Consider the following 21567-nt stretch of genomic DNA (forward strand, 5'->3'; position numbering starts at 1 on the left):
TGTCATTAGAGTCCCAAAGCCAAGTATCGCATCCTACTCCAGCTGGAGCGGCACTGGAGGGGCTTGCATCAGTTGTTTCAACCATCTCAGCATTGCTAGGTTCTGTGCTCTGGTGAGGAGTGGCGAGCATAGCTGGCGAGTGGCACCCAGTGTGACCATCATGCAGTGAGTTGAGTTCCATGTGTGTGCATGCGTGTGTGTGGAGCCAGATCAGGTGCAGCAAAAGCCACTGTATTTTTGCAGTTCATAAGTTTTTATTGAAGTTATTCAAGCGACAAAAGCGACGTTTAGATACCCATACGTAATGACATTGTAAATAACACCCATTTTGATATTGCGTTGACTTTTTTTTTTTTTTTTTTTTTTTGCTGTCCTGGAATTGTCCCAGACACATTATCTTTGTGTCCCAGTAGCAATTTTTATAGTCCCCAGGACATCGGGACACCGTTAGTTTTATTATTGCCTATTAATAACATTTTATTAATTTAATCTGATAGGGTCTTATAGTGTCTTATAAACCAGTAATAAATGTAGTTATTGTTCTATAATTAACCCTTATAAATCCTAATTAATGTAAATAGACATCTTATTAATTAATACTTAGGATAGCTTTATAAGCTGTTATCAAGTTTCTATTAAGTGCTTATAATGCTCTTATATACAATAATAACTGTGTTAATTATGGTATTATTAACACTTATATAGTCTTATTAATGGTAATAAACATCTTATTCTGTCTTATAAGTGCTCATTAACTGGTTAATTCTTGCTTATTAAGCATTAATTAACACTTATTACAATACCTTAATATAAAGTGTTACCCATTAATCTTTCACAACAAACTCAAATCAAAACAATAATCTTAACACTAGACGCAGAAAAGGCATTCGATCAAGTTAACTGGACTTTTTTATTATTATTATCATTATCATCATGATTATTATTATTATTATTATTATTATTATTATTATAACATTGCATAGATTTGATTTTGGGGAGTCGTTCATCCATTGGATTAAAACACTATACATCTCACCTAAAGCCACTGTCACCACAAACAGAATTACATCACAGTTTTACACTTCACCGGGGCACCAGGCAAGGATGCCCACTCTCTCCTTCATTATTTGCGAACTTCATAGAACCACTTGCTGCTGCTATATGTCATGACAATATCATGAAAGGAGTTCACACTAAGGATAGACCGATACATCGGCCGGCCGATATATCGGGCCGATATTTGAGTTTTTTACTTGTATCGGCATCGGCCGATACGCGTGTGGGTTCGCGGATTTATTTTTCCCTGGCACTTTTTTTCATTTGAAAGTATGTGGTTAAGTTGAACAAAGCTGTTGAATCCTACTGTGTACAGTAGTTGTTGTTTTATTTATGCTTCAGCTTAAATATTTGTTTGTTTTATAAAGACATTACTGGAAGATGTAAGAGCACTGAACTCTTTTTTTTATTTGAAAGTATAATAATAATGATAATGATAATAATAATAATAATAATATTCTACCTGTTCTACCTCAACTTTCCATCTTGTTTTAGTATTTTTTTTTCAATAAATGTTTCTTATTTTAAACTTGAGACATGTAATATTTGTTATCATTGTGTCATTTTTTTTATGTAAATTGAGGGAGCAAAAGCAGTATCGGCCTCAAATATCGGCTCAAGAAAATTGGCAGTCCATAATCGGTCATCGGCTAAGGATGACGGAAAAAAATCGGTATCGGCATCGGCCCTAAAAAATCCATATCAGTCTATCCCTAGTTCACACCATAAACCACCAACACAAAATTAGTCTTTACGCAGATGATATTTTATTGTACTTACAGGACCCATTAATAAACTGGAACAAGTCCACTATACTCCCACTTTCAGAAGATGCTTGGGATTCTGAATGACAAAACTTATCACTTCCACTTCGCACTGGGAATATTAGACACTTAGGTATTGACATTTCCCCCAGGCTGTCAGAGTTGTTTCATATTAACTTCAGTTCAATTAAATTTTATTTATAAAGCCCAATATCACAAATCACAATTTGCCTCACAGGGCTTTACAGTATACGACACCCCTCTGTCCTTAGGACCCTCACAGCGGATAAGGAAAAACTCCCCCCAAAAAACCCTTTAAAGGCGGGGAAAAAAACGGTAGAAACCTCAGGAAGAGCAACTGAGGAGGGATCCCTCTTCCAGGATGGACAGATGTGCAGTAGATGTCGTACAGAACAGATCAACATAATAAATGAACAGTAATCCGTATGACACAATGAGACAGAAAGAGAGACAGAGAGACAGAGACAGAGAGAGATGCAGGACAGACGGTAATGACAGTAGTAGTAACAACATTAATTAAAGTAATGATATTATAATAATATAAATATAATTCTGGTTATGATGGTCTGATAGTATACATATGTGACAATAATCATACGTGTATAATAACAATAGAAGTATGACTAATGATAGCAGCAGCAGGAGGCATCTGGCAGGACTACGGCAGCAGCACAACCACACACGTCACACTATCCAGGCACTGCTGTGATATAAGTTAACCTGCGAGACAGTGGAGCACAAAGGCTCTGGAGAAGAAGCTAGTGACATGCAGTACGGCCGAGTTAGCAAGATGCAGTAACAGGACATGAGAGAGAGAGAGAGAGAGAGAGAGAGAGAGAGAGAGAGAGAGAAGGCATCCGGTGTATTATAGGAGGTCCCCCGGCAGACTTGACCCAAGTCACCCTAACTAGGGGCTGGTACAAGCTGAGCCTGAGCCGGTCCTAACTATAAGCTTTATCAAAGAGGAAAGTCTTAAGTCTAGTCTTAAATGTGGAGACGGTGTCTGCCTCCCGGACCGCAACAGGAAGATGATTCCACAGGAGAGGAGTCTGATAGCTGAAGGTTCTGGCTCCTGATCTACTTTTGGAGACTTTAGGGACCACGAGTAACCCTGCATTCCCAGAGCGCAGAGTTCTGGTGGGATAATAGGGCACTATGAGCTCTCTAAGATATGATGGAGCTTGACCATTTAGAGCTTTATAAGTTAACAGTAGGATTTTAAATTCAATTCTGGATTTTACAGGGAGCCAGTGCAGAGAAGCTAAAACATGTATTAATGATACTCGTTACCTGGTGAGGTTGGAAAAAGATATACGTTTCTTCCCTGTTCCAAAACCAAAATCAAACCCTGAATAGTGTAGGGTTAGCTAGCCGCTACTGAAGATATAGCCTACTGAATGTATTGTATAAACATGCTAATTATAACAGTGAAACAAAGATTGACCCTGCTGTACGGGAACCAGTGAAGGGAACCCGGGAAACTTTGCTGATATTCAACCAGCTGTGTATCAGCGCATTTTGCACAGATGAAAGTTGTTTGACCTATACATATATACACACTATATACAGTACAGGCCAAAAGTTTGGACACACCTTCTCATTCAATGCGTTTTCTTTATTTTCATGACTATTTACATTGTAGATTCTCACTGAAGGCATCAAAACTATGAATGAACACATGTGGAGTTATGTACTTAACAAAAAAAGGTGAAATAACTGAAAACATGTTTTATATTCTAGTTTCTTCAAAATAGCCACCCTTTGCTCTGATTACTGCTTTGCACACTCTTGGCATTCTCTCCATGAGCCTCAAGAGGTAGTCACCTGAAATGGTTTTCCAACAGTCTTGAAGGAGTTCCCAGAGGTGTTTAGCACTTGTTGGCCCCTTTGCCTTCACTCTGCGGTCCAGCTCACCCCAAACCATCTTGATTGGGTTCAGGTCCGGTGACTGTGGAGGCCAGGTCATCTGCCGCAGCACTCCATCACTCTCCTTCTTGGTCAAATAGCCCTTACACAGCCTGGAGGTGTGTTTGGGGTCATTGTCCTGTTGAAAAATAAATGATCGTCCAACTAAACGCAAACCGGATGGGATGGCATGTCGCTGCAGGATGCTGTGGTAGCCATGCTGGTTCAGTGTGCCTTCAATTTTGAATAAATCCCCAACAGTGGCACCAGCAAAACACCCCCACACCATCACACCTCCCCCTCCATGCTTCAAAGTGGGAACCAGGCATGTGGAATACATCCGTTCATCTTTTCTGCGTCTCACAAAGACATGGCGGTTGGAACCAAAGATCTCAAATTTGGACTCATCAGACCAAAGCACAGATTTCCACTGGTCTAATGTCCATTCCTTGTGTTTCTTGGCCCAAACAAATCTCTTCTGCTTGTTGCCTCTCCTTAGCAGTGGTTTCCTAGCAGCTATTTGACCATGAAGGCCTGATTCGCGCAGTCTCCTCTTAACAGTTGTTCTAGAGATGGGTCTGCTGCTAGAACTCTGTGTGGCATTCATCTGGTCTCTGATCTGAGCTGCTGTTAACTTGCGATTTCTGAGGCTGGTGACTCGGATGAACTTATCCTCAGAAGCAGAGGTGACTCTTGGTCTTCCTTTCCTGGGTTGGTCCTCATGTGTGCCAGTTTCGTTGTAGCGCTTGATGGTTTTTGCGACTCCACTTGGGGACACATTTAAAGTTTTTGCAATTTTCCGGACTGACTGACCTTCATTTCTTAAAGTAATGATGGCCACTCGTTTTTCTTTAGTTAGCTGATTGGTTCTTGCCATAATATGAATTTAAACAGTTGTCCAATAGGGCTGTCGGCTGTGTATTAACCTGACTTCTGCACAACACAACTGAGGGTCCCAACCCCATTGATAAAGCAAGAAATACCACTAATTAACCCTGATAAGGCACACCTGTGAAGTGGAAACCATTTCAGGTGACTACCTCTTGAAGCTCATGGAGAGAATGCCAAGAGTGTGCAAAGCAGTAATCAGAGCAAAGGGTGGCTATTTTGAAGAAACTAGAATATAAAACATGTTTTCAGTTATTTCATATTTTTGTTAAGTACATAACTCCACATGTGTTCATTCATAGTTTGGATGCCTTCAGTGAGAATCTACAATGTAAATAGTCATGAAAATAAAGAAAACGCATTGAATGAGAAGGTGTGTCCAAACTTTTGGCCTGTACTGTATATATATATATATATATATATATACACTGCTCAAAAAAATAAAGGGAACACTAAAATAACACATCCCAGATCTGAATGAATGAAAAAATTTTTTTTAAATACTTTGTTCTTTACATAGTTGAATGTGCTGACAACAAAATCACACAAAAATTAGCAATGGAAATCAAATTTATTAACCCATGGAGATCTGGATTTGGAGTCACACACAAAATTAAAGTGGAAAAACACACTACAGGCTGATCCAACTTTGATGTAATGTCCTTAAAACAAGTCAAAATGAGGCTCAGTAGTGTGTGTGCCCTCCACGTGCCTGTATGACCTCCCTACAACGCCTTGGCATGCTCCTGATGAGGTGGCGGATGGTCTCCTGAGGGATCTCCTCCCAGACCTGGACTAAAGCATCCGCCAACTCCTGGACAGTCTGTGGTACAACGTTGGTGGATGGAGCAAGACATGATGTCCCAGATGTGCTCAATTGGATTCAGGTCTGGGGAACGGGCGGGCCAGTCCATAGCATCAATGCCTTCGTCTTGCAGGAACTGCTGACACACTCCAGCCACATGAGGTCTAGCACTGTCTTGCATTAGGAGGAACCCAGGGCCAACCGCACCAGCATATGGTCTCACAGTGGGTCTGAGGATCTCATCTCGGTACCTAATGGCAGTCAGGCTACCTCTGGCGAGCACATGGAGGGCTGTGTGGCCCCCCAAAGAAATGCCACCCCACACCATTACTGACCCACTGCCAAACCGGTCATGCTGGAGGATGTTGCAGGCAGCAGAACGTTCTCCGCAGCGTCTCCAGACTCTGTCACATCTGTCACATGTGCTCAGTGTGAACCTGCTTTCATCTGTGAAGAGCACAGGGCGCCAGTGGCGAATTTGCCAATCTTGGTGTTCTCTGGCAAATGCCAAACGTCCTGCACGGTGTTGGGCTGTAAGCACAACCCCCACCTGTGGACGTCGGGCCTCATACCACCCTCATGGAGTCTGTTTCTGACTGTTTGAGCAGACACATGCACATTTGTGGCCTGCTGGAGGTCATTTTGCAGGGCTCTGGCAGTGCTCCTCCTGTTCCTCCTTGCACAAAGGCGGAGGTAGCGGTCCTGCTGCTGGGTTGTTGCCCTCCTACAGCCTCCTCCACGTCTCCTGATGTACTGGCCTGTCTCCTGGTAGCGCCTCCATGCTCTGGACACTACGCTGACAGACACAGCAAACCTTCTTGCCACAGCTCGCACTGATGTGCCATCCTGGATGAGCTGCACTACCTGAGCCACTTGTGTGGGTTGTAGACTCCGTCTCATGCTACCACTAGAGTGAAAGCACCGCCAGCATTCAAAAGTGACCAAAACGTCAGCCAGAAAGCATAGGAACTGAGAAGTGGTCTGTGGTCACCACCTGTAGAACCACTCCTTTATTGGGGGTGTCTTGCTAATTGCCTATAATTTCCACCTGTTGTCTATTCCATTTGCACAACAGCATGTGAAATTGATTGTCAATCAGTGTTGCTTCTTAAGTGGACAGTTTGATTTCACAGAAGTGTGATTGACTTGGAGTTACATTGTGTTGTTTAAGTGTTCCCTTTATTTTTTTGAGCAGTGTATATATGTATGTCTGTATATACAGTACAGGCCAAAAGTTTGGACACACCTTCTCATTCAATGCGTTTTCTTTATTTTCATGACTATTTACATTGTAGATTCTCACTGAAGGCATCAAAACTATGAATGAACACATGTGGAGTTATGTACTTAACAAAAAAAGGTGAAATAACTGAAAACATGTTTTATATTCTAGTTTCTTCAAAATAGCCACCCTTTGCTCTGATTACTGCTTTGCACACTCTTGGCATTCTCTCCATGAGCTTCAAGAGGTAGTCACCTGAAATGGTTTCCACTTCACAGGTGTGCCTTATCAGGGTTAATTAGTGGTATTTCTTGCTTTATCAATGGGGTTGGGACCATCAGTTGTGTTGTACAGAAGTCAGGTTAATACACAGCCGACAGCCCTATTGGACAACTGTTTAAATTCATATTATGGCAAGAACCAATCAGCTAACTAAAGAAAAACGAGTGGCCATCATTACTTTAAGAAATGAAGGTCAGTCAGTCCGGAAAATTGCAAAAACTTTAAATGTGTCCCCAAGTGGAGTCACAAAAACCATCAAGCGCTACAACGAAACTGGCACACATGAGGACCGACCCAGGAAAGGAAGACCAAGAGTCACCTCTGCTTCTGAGGATAAGTTCATCCGAGTCACCAGCCTCAGAAATCGCAAGTTAACAGCAGCTCAGATCAGAGACCAGATGAATGCCACACAGAGTTCTAGCAGCAGACCCATCTCTAGAACAACTGTTAAGAGGAGACTGCACGAATCAGGCCTTCATGGTCAAATAGCTGCTAGGAAACCACTGCTAAGGAGAGGCAACAAGCAGAAGAGATTTGTTTGGGCCAAGAAACACAAGGAATGGACATTAGACCAGTGGAAATCTGTGCTTTGGTCTGATGAGTCCAAATTTGAGATCTTTGGTTCCAACCGCCGTGTCTTTGTGAGACGCAGAAAAGGTGAACGGATGGATTCCACATGCCTGGTTCCCACTGTGAAGCATGGAGGAGGAGGTGTGATGGTGTGGGGGTGTTTTGCTGGTGCCACTGTTGGGGATTTATTCAAAATTGAAGGCACACTGAACCAGCATGGCTACCACAGCATCCTGCAGCGACATGCCATCCCATCCGGTTTACGTTTAGTTGGACGATCATTTATTTTTCAACAGGACAATGACCCCAAACACACCTCCAGGCTGTGTAAGGGCTATTTGACCAAGAAGGAGAGTGATGGAGTGCTGCGGCAGATGACCTAGCTTCCATAGTCACCGGACCTGAACCCAATCAAGATGGTTTGGGGTGAGCTGGACCGCAGAGTGAAGGCAAAGGGGCCAACAAGTGCTAAACACCTCTGGGAACTCCTTCAAGACTGCTGGAAAACCATTTCAGGTGACTACCTCTTGAAGCTCATCAAGAGAATGCCAAGAGTGTGCAAAGCAGTAATCAGAGAAACTAGAATATAAAACATGTTTTCAGTTATTTCACCTTTTTTTGTTAAGTACATAACTCCACATGTGTTCATTCATAGTTTTGATGCCTTCAGTGAGAATCTACAATGTAAATAGTCATGAAAATAAAGAAAACGCATTGAATGAGAAGGTGTGTCCAAACTTTTGGCCTGTACTGTATATATATATATATATATATGTATATATTTTTATATATACTGTGTATACATATATATATATATATATATATATATATATATATATATATATATATATATATATATATATATATATATACACCCATATATATATATACACCCACCAGAAGTTTACAGAGTGATTTCTAATGATGTTACTTAAGGGATCTGCCTAATGTACTTATTCTGGAATATAGCGACCGTTTCAGCAAATATGACACAAAGTGTCATATTTTTCTGTCATTTGTACTACTTTAAACCAGCAATTCCACAATGCATTGCACTGCATTTTACAGATTTACAGAACCATTACTATAACATTACTCTACACCTAGAGTAAGTGAAGTGCTGAAGCAATATAACAATGATTAGTGTCCAAAAAATAAGAAAAATAAAATAATATAATTCAAAACTACAAAACCCAAAACCAGTGAAGTTGGCACGTTATGTAAATCGTAGATAAAAACAGAATACAATGATTTGAAGCTATAGCTGGTAATCCTGTTCAGAAACACTTCTTGTTATACTAGGTGAAATGGTCCTTCCATGAAAAACATCCGACATCTGTGGCAGCTGCAGCTGGTTTCTATTTGATCAGTTCTGCCTTGTATTACAGTTTCACTGTAATACACTGTCTTGAGCCACATTTCTTTGTGTCTGTACTTCCAGCAACAGCCCTAAAGCCTTTTGATCAGGGAGAGCAGGGAGATCAGGGCACTGGTAAGATGGATGGAAGTTTACCACAGGTCACAATGTTTTGCATGCATGCATGCATATGGAAAATGATTGTTATTTTGACTTCAGTGCAGGCAGCCATGCTCGACTACAAAACAGAACAAAAGTTCTCTCTGTGTGGCTTTGATCTAATGAGAGAGGGAGATAGATGGAGGTGTGTGTGTGTGTGTGTGTGTGTGTGTAGGTGGGTGGGTGTCTTTTTAGATTAAATATCTCAGAGAGGCTGAGAGATTGATTTACACTTGGATCACATTGATAGGGAAACAGCTACACCAAGAACTGATTTTATTTTGGCTTGAGCAAAGAGCTTACAATAGAAACAGAACCATGTGGTTTTGAAGAGTGATACCAGCACTATTTTTAGAGCAAACCACAGTTATTGACTTCTCATTCACACTAAATTAAAACACTAGCAAGTTGCAGTGGAGTGCAGCTCTCCACCAGGAAAATTAACCAAATCTGTTTAGAAAATTGGGCAGTCAAAATGCTCCGCTTCTGAAACCCTCCCAGTGTGGTATGACGTTGGACAAAAATGTTTGCAGCCATGGCAGCCAGAACGCAGAGTGCTGCACCAGGGGACATTGTTTCTTACCGCTGCCTTACAGCCAACATAAATAGGACACGGGTGCAGCATCTTTACAGCTCGTCACCAATAAGGGCCAAGTACTAAGTACAATTTTACTTCAGCATTTCCATTTTATGCAACTTTATACTTCTGTTCCAGAGGGAAATATTGTACTGCCGTTCCTTGACTGGCCTCTTGCGTCTGGTTCCAGAAGCCGTTCAATCCCCATAGACCCTCATGTTAAACTTTACAGGACAAATAATGATGTTTGGTCTCTATAGCTAATTTCAACATTCATGAAAACTGTACAGGGGCTAAATTCTTATATTATGTAACTCAACTATTTATATTTTATTAAGGCCTAAAGTCAAATCAAAGACGGGGCCACTGTGGGTGACTGCAAGGCATCATCACAGCCGGTGAGCCAGAGTCGCCCCTTGCTTTGCTACAGCTACTCTCCCACTTGTTCAAAGTTGGTCACTTCTGGCTCCAAAAAACTGAACTCGCTGAATGCCAAACTCAAGGCTTCAAAACTGCACTGCAAATTATTTCCAGGAAGTTATAATATGTAACTAATATACAATAAATTGCATTATTATCACCTCACAGGCTTTTACTGTGCTATTTAACCAAATTAAGAATTTTATTGTGAAATTCATGCAGGCAAATGCAGCAATTTTACAGAAGCAGTTTAACTGTGAGATTACAGTGAAACACAGTAATGTTGGTTTTTCACATCTGTCCATCCTGGAAGAGGGATCCCTCCTCAGTTGCTCTTCCTGAGGTTTCTACCGTTTTTTCCCCCGTTAAAGGGTTTTTTGGGGGGAGTTTTTCCTTATCCGCTGTGAGGGTCCTAAGGACAGAGGGATGTTGTATACTGTAAAGCCCTGTGAGGCAAATTGTGATTTGTGATATTGGGCTTTATAAATAAAATTGATTGATTGAAAATTGATAATCCTACAAGAGCATATTGCTAAATCACAGTAATCAAATGTATGGTGATAAATTTGGTTAAATTCAGTCATTTACAGGAACATACTGTCATATCACAGTAATGTAATGGGTTTTAATTGTGTGGGTACAATTAAACATAGTGATCACAGTACACAGCTATCATTTCACAGTAATTTACTGCCAAAGTATTGCAACTAGGAGCCAGTAATTTACTGTAAATGTACAGTCAAATATTTACAGTAGCTGTTCTTTTATACCGTCTATGAACATCTACAGCAGTCAAATGTAACATACATATTATTGCAGCAGAAATATTAATCCAAAAACAGCTGAGTAAAACACACTGACAGCGAACATTTTACTGTACAGTGAGTATTTGTACTGTAAGTACTTTGAGTACATTTTGCTGTTAATATTTCGATACTTTTACTTAAAGGTCTAGTATTTAGGGGGAAGTAGAAGTAAATATTAATATATAATAATAAGTAAATAAGTTTTTATAATACATAATGATCTTAAAAGAATCATGTTTTTGTTACCTTAGAATAAGTCATTTATATTTAATTTGGGAGCAGGTCCTTGTCCACAGAGATCACCATGATGCACCGCCATGCAACACTGGCTCGAGGTAGGGACATTCAAGTTTCCAAATCAGCCAATGTAATTTAGTAGTTAGCGAAATCTTACACTCTGGACCTTAAGGCCCTGACACACCAAGCCGACGGTTGGCCGTCGGTCAAAGTCGGGCCGTTGGTGAGCGTCTGTCGCCCTAGTATTTGCGGTGTGTCCCTCACCATTGGCACGCCGGCGGGGGTGGTGGCGGCGGCGGCAGCTTTTTGGCTGATTGAGCATGTTGAATGGGCTGACAGGATGTCACTTCGCTACTTTGTTTATGTCATGCATTCCTCGGTCTTCCGGTTTCCCTTTTTGTGTTATTTCCTCTCACACAGGCGCAGAACGTACGTGCTACTTGGCCGTCGGATGTAGTCTTTGTAGTGTGTTCAAATGCAACTGACACAGGGCGACATGAGACAACGTAAACAACGCAACAGTTGGCTTTTGTCACCGTGAGTTCTTTGATGTCGGTTTGGTGTGTCAGGGCCTTTTACATGTAACTAAGTGTGGCGAGGATAAGGTGAAGAGGAATTAAACTAAATAATTGGACCAAAAAAACAAGAAAAAGAACCGACAACACCAATCTGGGAATTTCACCCAGAGAATTACTTTGAAGTACAAGGCACACAGGTAAGCCTACTCATTAAGGGGCATGAGACGTAGTTCAAAGGTTATAGGGAAATACAATTTTATTATTAGATAATTATTCAGTAAAAAGTTTGGGTTTTTTTTTTTTTCATTTGCACAGAAAGAAAAGGAAATCAAATAAGGGGCTGGAGCCGAGTGGAGTTGGGCAAATAACAAACTTAAGACAACCAATATCAATAGCCGCCCACTATTAACTTGTAGTAATAAAAGAAAAAAATAAACAACAAAACAAAACTTCAACCTAAGTACATAAGCTCTATAATTTTCAAACTAAACAAAATAGAACAAAATAAGTAATCAATTCAAAAAATAACAATTACAAAATTACAGCAGCGCATAAGGGGAACCTGGAGCAGCATGCAAGCAGTCGCCCTACAAAACAACACAAATGCCGTGAGCACACGGAGAGAACCAGGTGACCAACATGGTGAAGCAGCGGGCAGCCATACCTGTCGGGCCAAACAACCTTGGACCCAGAAGTGACGCACCAGTGATGACAGGGGCGCAAAAGGAAGAGCCGGTGGAGGATGGCCGCTTTTATACCGGCCCATCTCATGACGGCCACCAGTGGCGCTAAATACAAGCAGTGGCACTAAATAACATAGACGGCACATCTATGCTGCTACATAGCTAAGTATTTTCACAGTGTGGTTTTAGTACTGTTACTGAAACAAAATAACGGAATACTTCAGTGTGCTGTTTGGTGCTGAGCAGGTGTTGCACAGTGTGTGGACTAAAGGTTCTTTGCTTAAAAGAGCTGTTATGTGCAGAGTTTGCACAAAATATCAATGGCTGCGAGCACCATACATGAAGTCAACTCAGTCACAGTGGTCCTCTAACTCCAGTCTTAGTAACTGTGAGACCAATTCAGGAGCTCCTGGTTCAGGGTAAAAATGGCTTGCTGTTATGGAGCTTTATCCCTATCTTTATTCAAGAGAGTGGTCTATCAGTTTGAGAGCATTATTTATTGATTTCACGTTCAAAAACCCTGTCCTCGCACTCAAATAACCTCTGCTTGCGCTTGGATCTACTCTGTTTCTGCTCAAACTTTGTGCTCGCACTCAGATACCATGTTGCTCACACAGATTTCCTGCTCGAGCTTCAGCTTTTCTCCTCGCGCTCAAACTGTTTCTGTGCGCTCTGTTTCTGCCCTGCACTTGGATTTTTTTGTGTAACAACCCTGTCAAAATCCCCCAACCAATAGAATGCCAGATTTACTGTTGACCAATGAAATGATCCCTGCTTCCTTGTAGGCGTGCTCGCCTTAGTTTTAGAGTGCCCCGTCCAGACGTGTACTCTTTAACCGGGTTCATCCACTCCCACCCTTTTTCCCCTAACAGGAGTTATTTTTCAACAGTCACCGGCTCACTATTATCCGTTACACACACACATATATATATATATATATATATATATATATATATATATGTGTATATATTTAAGCAGCACACAATTTGAGCAGAAACAGAGTAGATCCAAGCGCAAGCAGAGGCTATTTGAGTGCGAGGGCAGGGTTTTTGAACGTGAAATCAATAAATAATGCTTTCAAACTGATAGACCACTCTCTTGAATAAAGATAGGGATCAAGCTCCATAGCTGTGACATTTAGATGATGTGTTTGCACTGCAGCAGGAGGACATGAAAACGTATTCCGTTCTCAGAGCAGACTTAAATAGGTAATATTAACTAGTGATCCTTAGGCAGCCGGTGAGAGTCAGTGAGTGATTATTTCTCTATAGTCGGATGGCTGATGTGTTATCACCTCGAGCAGATGGCCAAGCACTGAGGAGAGATCTATAAAAGCATTGTCACACATACACACTGCCAACACAAGGCTAAATGCATACATGCATGCACACACACACAAGCACAGGATAATATATTTCCATACATGTATGTACACATATCTATACATACAAAACCACACGCATTATGCTTCACAGTGCAACATAGGACACACACATACACAATTCTTAAACTCACATTTACGGGAAAATAGACTTTTAAGCATACATATACTCGCAGTCACACATTTTTTCTGATACACACTCCAACAGCAACGTATCTACTCACATTACCACCCACACAACAAACTTATATAGGGCACACACACATTTACTGTACATTTAGTTGCCGATAATAACAGCAACACAGCCAAACACCTTCCCACACTTTCACACTCTATTCTAAATCCACTCTCAAGATATTTCTGCTGTATTTGTTCAGCTTTCTGTCTCCCATCATCTCATCATTTGCGCCTTCCATTTCGTTTTCTGTCTCCTGTCCTGCTTTTCATGCCTGTCCCAATCATCGGTTATTGATCTGTCTCCAGGGAGGAGAAATCAGCCTTTCTCCTTCCTCTATTTTTAGGCATACAGTAGGGCAGATCTCAGAAAGAGCCGCAACCTAAGAGAGAGAGAGAGAGAGAGAGAGAGAGAGAGAGAGAGAGAGATGGAGCTGAAGCACAGATTCAACTCTGATCTGATAAAAGAGTTGAATAGAGGTAGCCTGTAAAGTAATGAGCCTGCCAATGTTCAGTTGTCACCGTGGTAACACAGGAGGACAACCATACTGATTTACTGTGCAAATGTGGTTATCCCTATTTTTGCATTTTAATTTAAGTTTAAGAGTTAGCTCCGTGGTTTGTTATATGATGATTCATGAGTCGGTAAGGGTCTTTCACAATCCATTGTGTAATCTGAAAAATGCATGAAGGTCAATCTCAAAATAAGGTTGGATTTGAAACCCTTGACAGGCTGACCTTCGGGAGACAAAGGGGGAGGGGGGGGGGGGGGGGGGGCGCGGTTCAGCTGACAGGTTTTTGCCAGCTTGAAAACATAAAAATAACTGATGGTGTGTTCAGACACAGCCCCTCTGTCTCCACCTTTCCAGCCTCTGTCTTTTTCTTAGAAGGGCACATCAATCGTTTAAGCCTGAGCAGACTGAGTCAGAATGTGAAACACTGTTATAATCACAGTCACAGAGATTTTGTAGATACTAGAGATCGGATGACAGTGTGAGATGGCTGAAATAATTACCCTGCTGAGGAGGGAGACAGGACTTACAACAACAATCCATCGCCAGACAAGAACACCAATTTGATTCTGCAAAACCACAGATTACATTCAGTTTTTTAAAATATCTGCACCTGGTAATTATAATATGGTTATGTGACAAAGAAGGTATTTTTCAACCTGATGTATTTCCAGCCTGTTCTCATTCTGAAGTCATCAAATACTGCCACTTTGTCAGTGATTTTGGCATCAGACACCTGATGTCAAAAGCCACCTCTTGTGTCAGTATGATGCACTGCCAGGCAGCATTAGTTTGTAACATAGCGAGATGGAACCTTTCGTGGTGTTATAATATGCAGATGGATGACATCATTACATACTGCTGCCAGAAGGCACCTGTCACAGCGGTATGATACACCACTGGACGCTGTCAGGTTAAAAAGCTGCCAGTAACAGTGCAACTTAAAAAGCTGGAAATCCCCTATAGCGCAGGTAGGAGTGGTGGTGGATGGGTCCAACAAACCCTGGACTTTTATGCACTTCTCATATAAATATAGAGCCAAACCATGTTTTTTTTCTCTAAACCTAACCATGACCTTATGTTGACATTTTGGCATTGGTTGTGGTGTCTCAGACCGTCAACAGCAGACGCAGGATATCTAGCACCTAATATGTAGACATGAAATGCCACTAACAAAGCAGCAAAATGTGATGAATTTGGATGAGAACGTTGTTGCGTGTGTTGGTATTTCCCATAAGTGTGGCCTTTGCAACTCTATGGGTCATGCTAATTAAGCACCTGCTGGACTGCACAAACCTCCTACAGCTTTCCAAATAAGCATGACTTAAGGACACACTACTGCAGTCCTGCATTGGTACCGGACCTAATCACAAGGTGCAGTATTGTCGTAGGAATACTGGGCTGCCTTGTGTTTTGCCTGTCAGGCATTGCGCCAGACCTCGACCCTTTATGTCATGTGCTGCAAACACACACACCAGCAGCTCTACACTGCTGCTCCTTCAGGCATCATTCGGCAGAGATGTGAGGACTCACTGGTCCATGCAGACAGTGACTGCTTGCCTGAGACCAGTTTGCCTCGGATGACCCCCCTCCTACGATCAGAGTCGTCCTGATATCACTGCTGCTGGGGTCACTGAGGCGTGCACCCTTTTGTCTTCAAGGATAGCATACCATTTTCATTTGATGCTTCAGTATTAAGTTAAACTGGCAATAAACAAAATAAAAAGGAAAAACAGTATGTGAAAATGTGTATAAATGGAACAAGGAAGGTAAAGTGATTCATTTACTCCAGCACATCAGTGTAAACCCAGTGTATGTCACCATTCTGAAGATGCAGGACACAAACACCCTTACAATGGCATTAACATGGCAACAACAATCATTTACTGTCCCAGTTACATGGCAGCTGACTTCGTCCTCTGCTCATACGGTAAGGCGCTCACAAATCTCAATTTTCCCAATTTGTGGGCATTTACAGCCACTGTTTTCCTTTTTGAGTTAGCCACTAACTGCTCATAGCGTTTTTTTTATCTCCCACGGTGGGTCGCACACAGAACATGTCATCAAAACGTCACACCCGCCCTGCCCATGATCCCATCCTGACCAGGTGTCCTGTTTATACAGACACTGTTGGGGCACTGTTATTACCTCCCGTGACGCATTAAAGGCGAGACCAGTCTCTCCCCCCATTTCACAATCACATGTTACATACTGAGCAGCGAGGCAGCATAACAGTGTGATATTCCCGCCCTAAACGGGAATTGTAAGATGGGCTAGTTTGAGCAGTTGTGGTGGTGGGCTTAGGGGAAGATCTCTGGAAAATCCACAGGAGTAGTTGGAGGAAGCTGCTGGGTAAAGAAGTCTGGCCTGGGAGGTTTTGTCTGTGGCGATTGTAGCTCTACCCCTGACCCAGATGAGCAGTCAGAGACTGCATGGATAGATGGATGTTTGGAGATTAATAATTCTCACCAAAAAATTGCAATTAATAATATTATTTATGTCAGTCACTTGAATTAACATAATTTCTTTACTCTTTTTTTTATCCATCAAAAATTAATTTATTTTATTATATATTATTTTTCTTTAATCTGTATGGCATTTAGCCACCATGATTTAGTGCTGGTGGACATGTTCAGATAAGCACAAATTTGCTGGCAGGTTACTGGTGAGTGAGGAGTAGCACCATTTTGAGGAAAAACGAATATCTCCTCTTGAAACATGAAGCATCAACTACTTTTATCAAGGTTATTAACTTCCAGTGAAGCTGCTCAGTGGAAAACAATGTGGCTGAAGTGAGAGGCTCACATAACTTTCAGTGTTCAATAAATACTTTGTTTTAAAGGTCCAGTGTGTGGGATTTAGTGGCATCTAGTGGTAAGTTTGCAGATTGCAGCCAACTGAAACTGTTCCCATGTGCTAAACAAGTAGAACTACAGTGGCAAATGCAAAAACTTGAATGACCCTATTTAGAGCCAGTGTTTGAGGCTGTGTAAGGCCTCAAATAGAATGGGGCCCTATTAGTCCAGGTGCTAAAGAGATCATTTTCACAACTTGGTAGGCCCCTATCATCCATGGGAACCAAACAATTTGGGCATTTTTCTCTCTCTACAGGTCTCTAGTTTATATCTTGGTATGACAGTCCTGCCTATCTAGTAACTTAAATATAGTTATCACTCTGTAACAAACTTACACCCATGTAGGCAAAACACTACAAATAGGGTGAAAAATTAACCAGTAGATATCCCCATTAAACTTGCCCAGTTGATTACTCATATCAATCAATCAATCAATCAATCATAAAATGACTCGTTTCACAATCTGGATTTAATGGACTGCGCATGCGTGGCATCACTGGTTTCCCCGCCATTTCGGTCCGGTAAAATACATCTTTTAATCCAGTTTCTCGCTTCTTTTATTAACGAACCACTTGCTTTCAGCTTTTATTGTATGTACTTTTTAAACATGGACTAAGGTTTTAAGCCATCGGGCCTGTGGTTGTCACGGATCATAGACTACCGCAGAAGTGAACGTGGAAGTCGCCGGCCGAACCGCATTAGCGAGGCGCCAACTTTTAAAAATCGTTTAACTGTGTGAGACCTACAACTCACCACCTGAAGCGGACTGCCCCCTTAAAATTGGGGAAGGTCCCCTTGGACATTTCGGCCCCACGACCGAGGGTAAAAATTTTAACTCACCTCAGCGTGTTGATACTGTGTCCCGGGGAACGGATCTCCAGCACAGGCTGCAGGTATGTTGGCGGTGTGTGAGTCCTGCCTCCCAACCCTGTCAAAACTGAGGGAGAGCATCTCCGGTCTGCAGGCCGACCTCAAGGAGAGGGAAAAGATCCTCCTGGATTTTACCACTGTCGCCACGACCCAGGCGAAACATATTGCTCACCTGACGGCATCCGGTGCTGGTGACCGGAGCATGATGGCCACGAACAACACCACCCTGCCGTGGACCAGCTCCATAACCACCGGAACTCCGACACCAGCACTAGCCGAGTCCCGCTGGCACCGCCAGGGAGCCAAGCCCAAATCATCGGCACTCTCCACCTCCTGCCTTCTCCCCGCGGAGCCGCAGCGCTTCATCACGGAGGGTGGAGCGGGAGCACCGGTGAGCTCAACTCCACTCAAGCCGAGGGAGCCCTGGTCGGTGGTGGCCAGGGGCTCTGGGGCTCGTCCATCTCCTCCTCCTCCGCCTCCGGAGCTGCCGCTGGATAACAGGTATGACATCCTAAGCCTGCAGGTCTTCCCTCCAGTGGATGCTTCGTCCAGCTCGCCTGTGGAACCTGTAGGCCTACATCCAGCTGGCCATGGCTCTCACCAGTCCAGGAATCGTCTGCTTGTCCACCCTGACCCCGCTCCTCCATCCTGGTCAGGAGGAACTGCGGCCCGGCGCCACAAACATCGGGCTCCATCCCGTCACCGTCATACCTCCAGGCAGTCGGAGGCACGCACTCGGGAGCAGCGCACTCGGGAGCAGCGCACCCCCTCTGTGCTAGTGATCGGGACCTCCATGGTCAGGCACGTGGAAGTGCACAACGGCCGCACCTTCTGCCACCCTGGTGCCCGTGTCAATGAGGTTGCATCCTCCGCCCTCCAGCTGACTGCACGGCACAGCTCGGCTTCCACGCTGGTCCTGGAAACCGGTATCAGCGACCTCAGGAACCAGCAGTCAGAGGTCCTCAAGCAGGACTTCATCTCCCTGGTGGACCGGCTCGCTTTCCCCGCCTCGTTATGGTGACGTCACCACCAGCCGCCTTTGTCAGCTGCACCTGTGGCTGAAGGGATACTGCCTGTCCAAAAGTATCCTTTTTGTGGACAATTTTATAGCTTTTTTAAACAGACCCCACCTTTTTAAATGGGACGGCCTCCATCCAAACCAGGAGGGATCACGGCTTTTATCAGTCAACACTGACCTGACCGTCCGATCCTGCACCACAGCCACCTCCTGACTCACTGCTCACCCACCTCCACCCTCCTCCACTACACATTGCACCACACACACTTCTCCCTCAGCAGCACCTTCTCTGCAACCAGAAACACAGGACATTCACACCATAAAAATTATCATTACACTCAGAAAGTTGAAACCCAGGAATGTTTTTAGACCTAACCGTGTTTATAACATCCATTTGAAAAGTCACGAAGAGCGCACGTTCAGCACAAACATTAAAATGGCAGTGCACTCCCTTTTAAACAAATCTTTTATCATAAATGATTTAATTTTAGACAATAACCTAGACAGTATTCTCCTTACAGAGACATGGCTTGGCACCGACGCACCTGTTGTTCTCACCGAGGCTTCCCCACCAAATTTTAACTTTTTATATTCTATTAGGGGAGGTAAAACTGCGGAACTGCATCAGTAACAAAAACCACAATGTCCTCAAATGAAGTTTCTTTTAGCAGTTACACGTCATTTGAGCATCATGCCTTTGTTTTTAGCAGCCCTCCTATCCTTTGCATAACGGTTTACAGACCACCCCAGTACTCCACTTCTTTTATCAGTGATTTCCTTGGACCCAGTATCCAGAGAATTTTTAAAACTCTTAAACTGTTTAGATTTTAAACAACATATCATGCAGCCGACCCACAGCAGAGGGCACACCCTGGACCTGGTCATAAACTATGGCCTGTCCGTGGTGTGTCCTCTGTTGTGGATCTGGCTGTGTCCGACCACTTTTGTGTGTTTTTTAACATCACCAGTTTTAACCAACAGGAGGCCCCAGTGAGAACAGTGAGGAAAATTTTATCCAGATTTTACAGAGCACTCCTGCTGAAATTTTACCTGCACCCTGTGATTTTATTGTGGACAATTTTAACAACAAACTCAAGTCAACGCTGGACTCAGTGGCTCCACTTTTAATCAAAACAATTAGAACAAAACCTACTCCCCCATGTAGAAATCAGGAAATCAAACAACTGAAAAGATGAAAAGACTGCAGGAGCGCTGAGAGAAGGTGGAGAAAATCAAACCTAACAATTCAATTCAATTCAATTCAATTTTATTTATAAAGCCCAATATCACAAATCACAATTTAACCAAATTTATCACCATACATTTGATTACTGTGATTTAGCAATATGCTCTTGTAGGATTATCAATTTTCAATCAATCAATTTTATTTATAAAGCCCAATATCACAAATCACAATTTGCCTCACAGGGCTTTACAGTATACAACATCCCTCTGTCCTTATGACCCTCGCAGCGGATAAGGAAAAACTCCCCCAAAAAAAACCCTTCAACGGGGAAAAAAAAACGGTAGAAACCTCAAGAAGAGCAACTGAGGAGGGATCCCTCTTCCAGGACGGACAGACGTGCAATAGATGTCGTACAGAACAGATCAGCATAACAAATTAACAGTAATCCACATGACACAATGAGACAGAGAAAGAGAGAGAGAGAGAGAGAGAGAGAGAGAGATGCAGGTAATGACAGTAGCTTACAACAACATTATTGAAAGTAATAATATTATAGTTATAGTTCTGGCTACTGCGGTACAATATGTTGAAAGTATGTATTAATATCTGGCAGTATACAAGTGTGACTATAGTCATATGTGTATAATAACAGTAGAAGTATGACTAATGACTAATGATGGCAGCAGCAGCAGGAGGCATCTGGCAGGACCACGGCAGCAGCACAACCACACACGTCACGCTATCCAGGCACCGCTGCAATATGAGTTAACCTGAGAGACAGTGGAGCACAAAGGCTCTGGAGAAGAAGCTGAGTTAGTGACATCCAGAATGGCCGAGGTAGCAAGATGCAGTAATAGGATACGAGAGAGAGAGAGAGAGAGAGAGAGAGAGAGAGAGGCTGGTACAAGGCAAGCCTGAGCCAGCCCTAACTATAAGCTTTATCAAAGAGGAAAGTCTTCAGTCTAGTCTTAAATGTGGAGACGGTGTCTGCCTCCCAGACCGTAACAGGAAGATGATTCCACAGGAGAGGAGCCTGATAGCTAAAGGCTCTGGCTCCTGATCTACTTTTGGAGACTTTAGGGACCACAAGTAACCCTGCGTTCTCAGAGCGCAGTGTTCTGGTGGGATAATAAGGCATTATGAGCTCTCTAAGATATGACGGAGCTTGACCATTTAGAGTTTTATAAGTTAATAGTAGGATTTTAAATGCTCCACTGTCTAAATTCTGGTTTTTACAGGGAGCCAGTGCAGAGAAGCTAAAACAGGAGAAATATGATCTCGTTTCTTAGTTCCTGTTAGTA

General features: G+C 42.7%; 1 protein-coding gene across 1 annotated transcript in view; it reads left to right on the plus strand.

Moving 5' to 3' along the window:
• c1qtnf4 (C1q and TNF related 4) overlaps nt 1-21567 on the plus strand; it is a 144076-nt gene that overhangs the window by 59925 nt on the left and 62584 nt on the right. The window lies entirely within an intron of this gene.

The sequence above is a fragment of the Epinephelus fuscoguttatus genome, linkage group LG2 (genome assembly GCF_011397635.1).
Source record: "Epinephelus fuscoguttatus linkage group LG2, E.fuscoguttatus.final_Chr_v1".
Lineage (NCBI taxonomy): Eukaryota > Metazoa > Chordata > Actinopteri > Perciformes > Serranidae > Epinephelus > Epinephelus fuscoguttatus.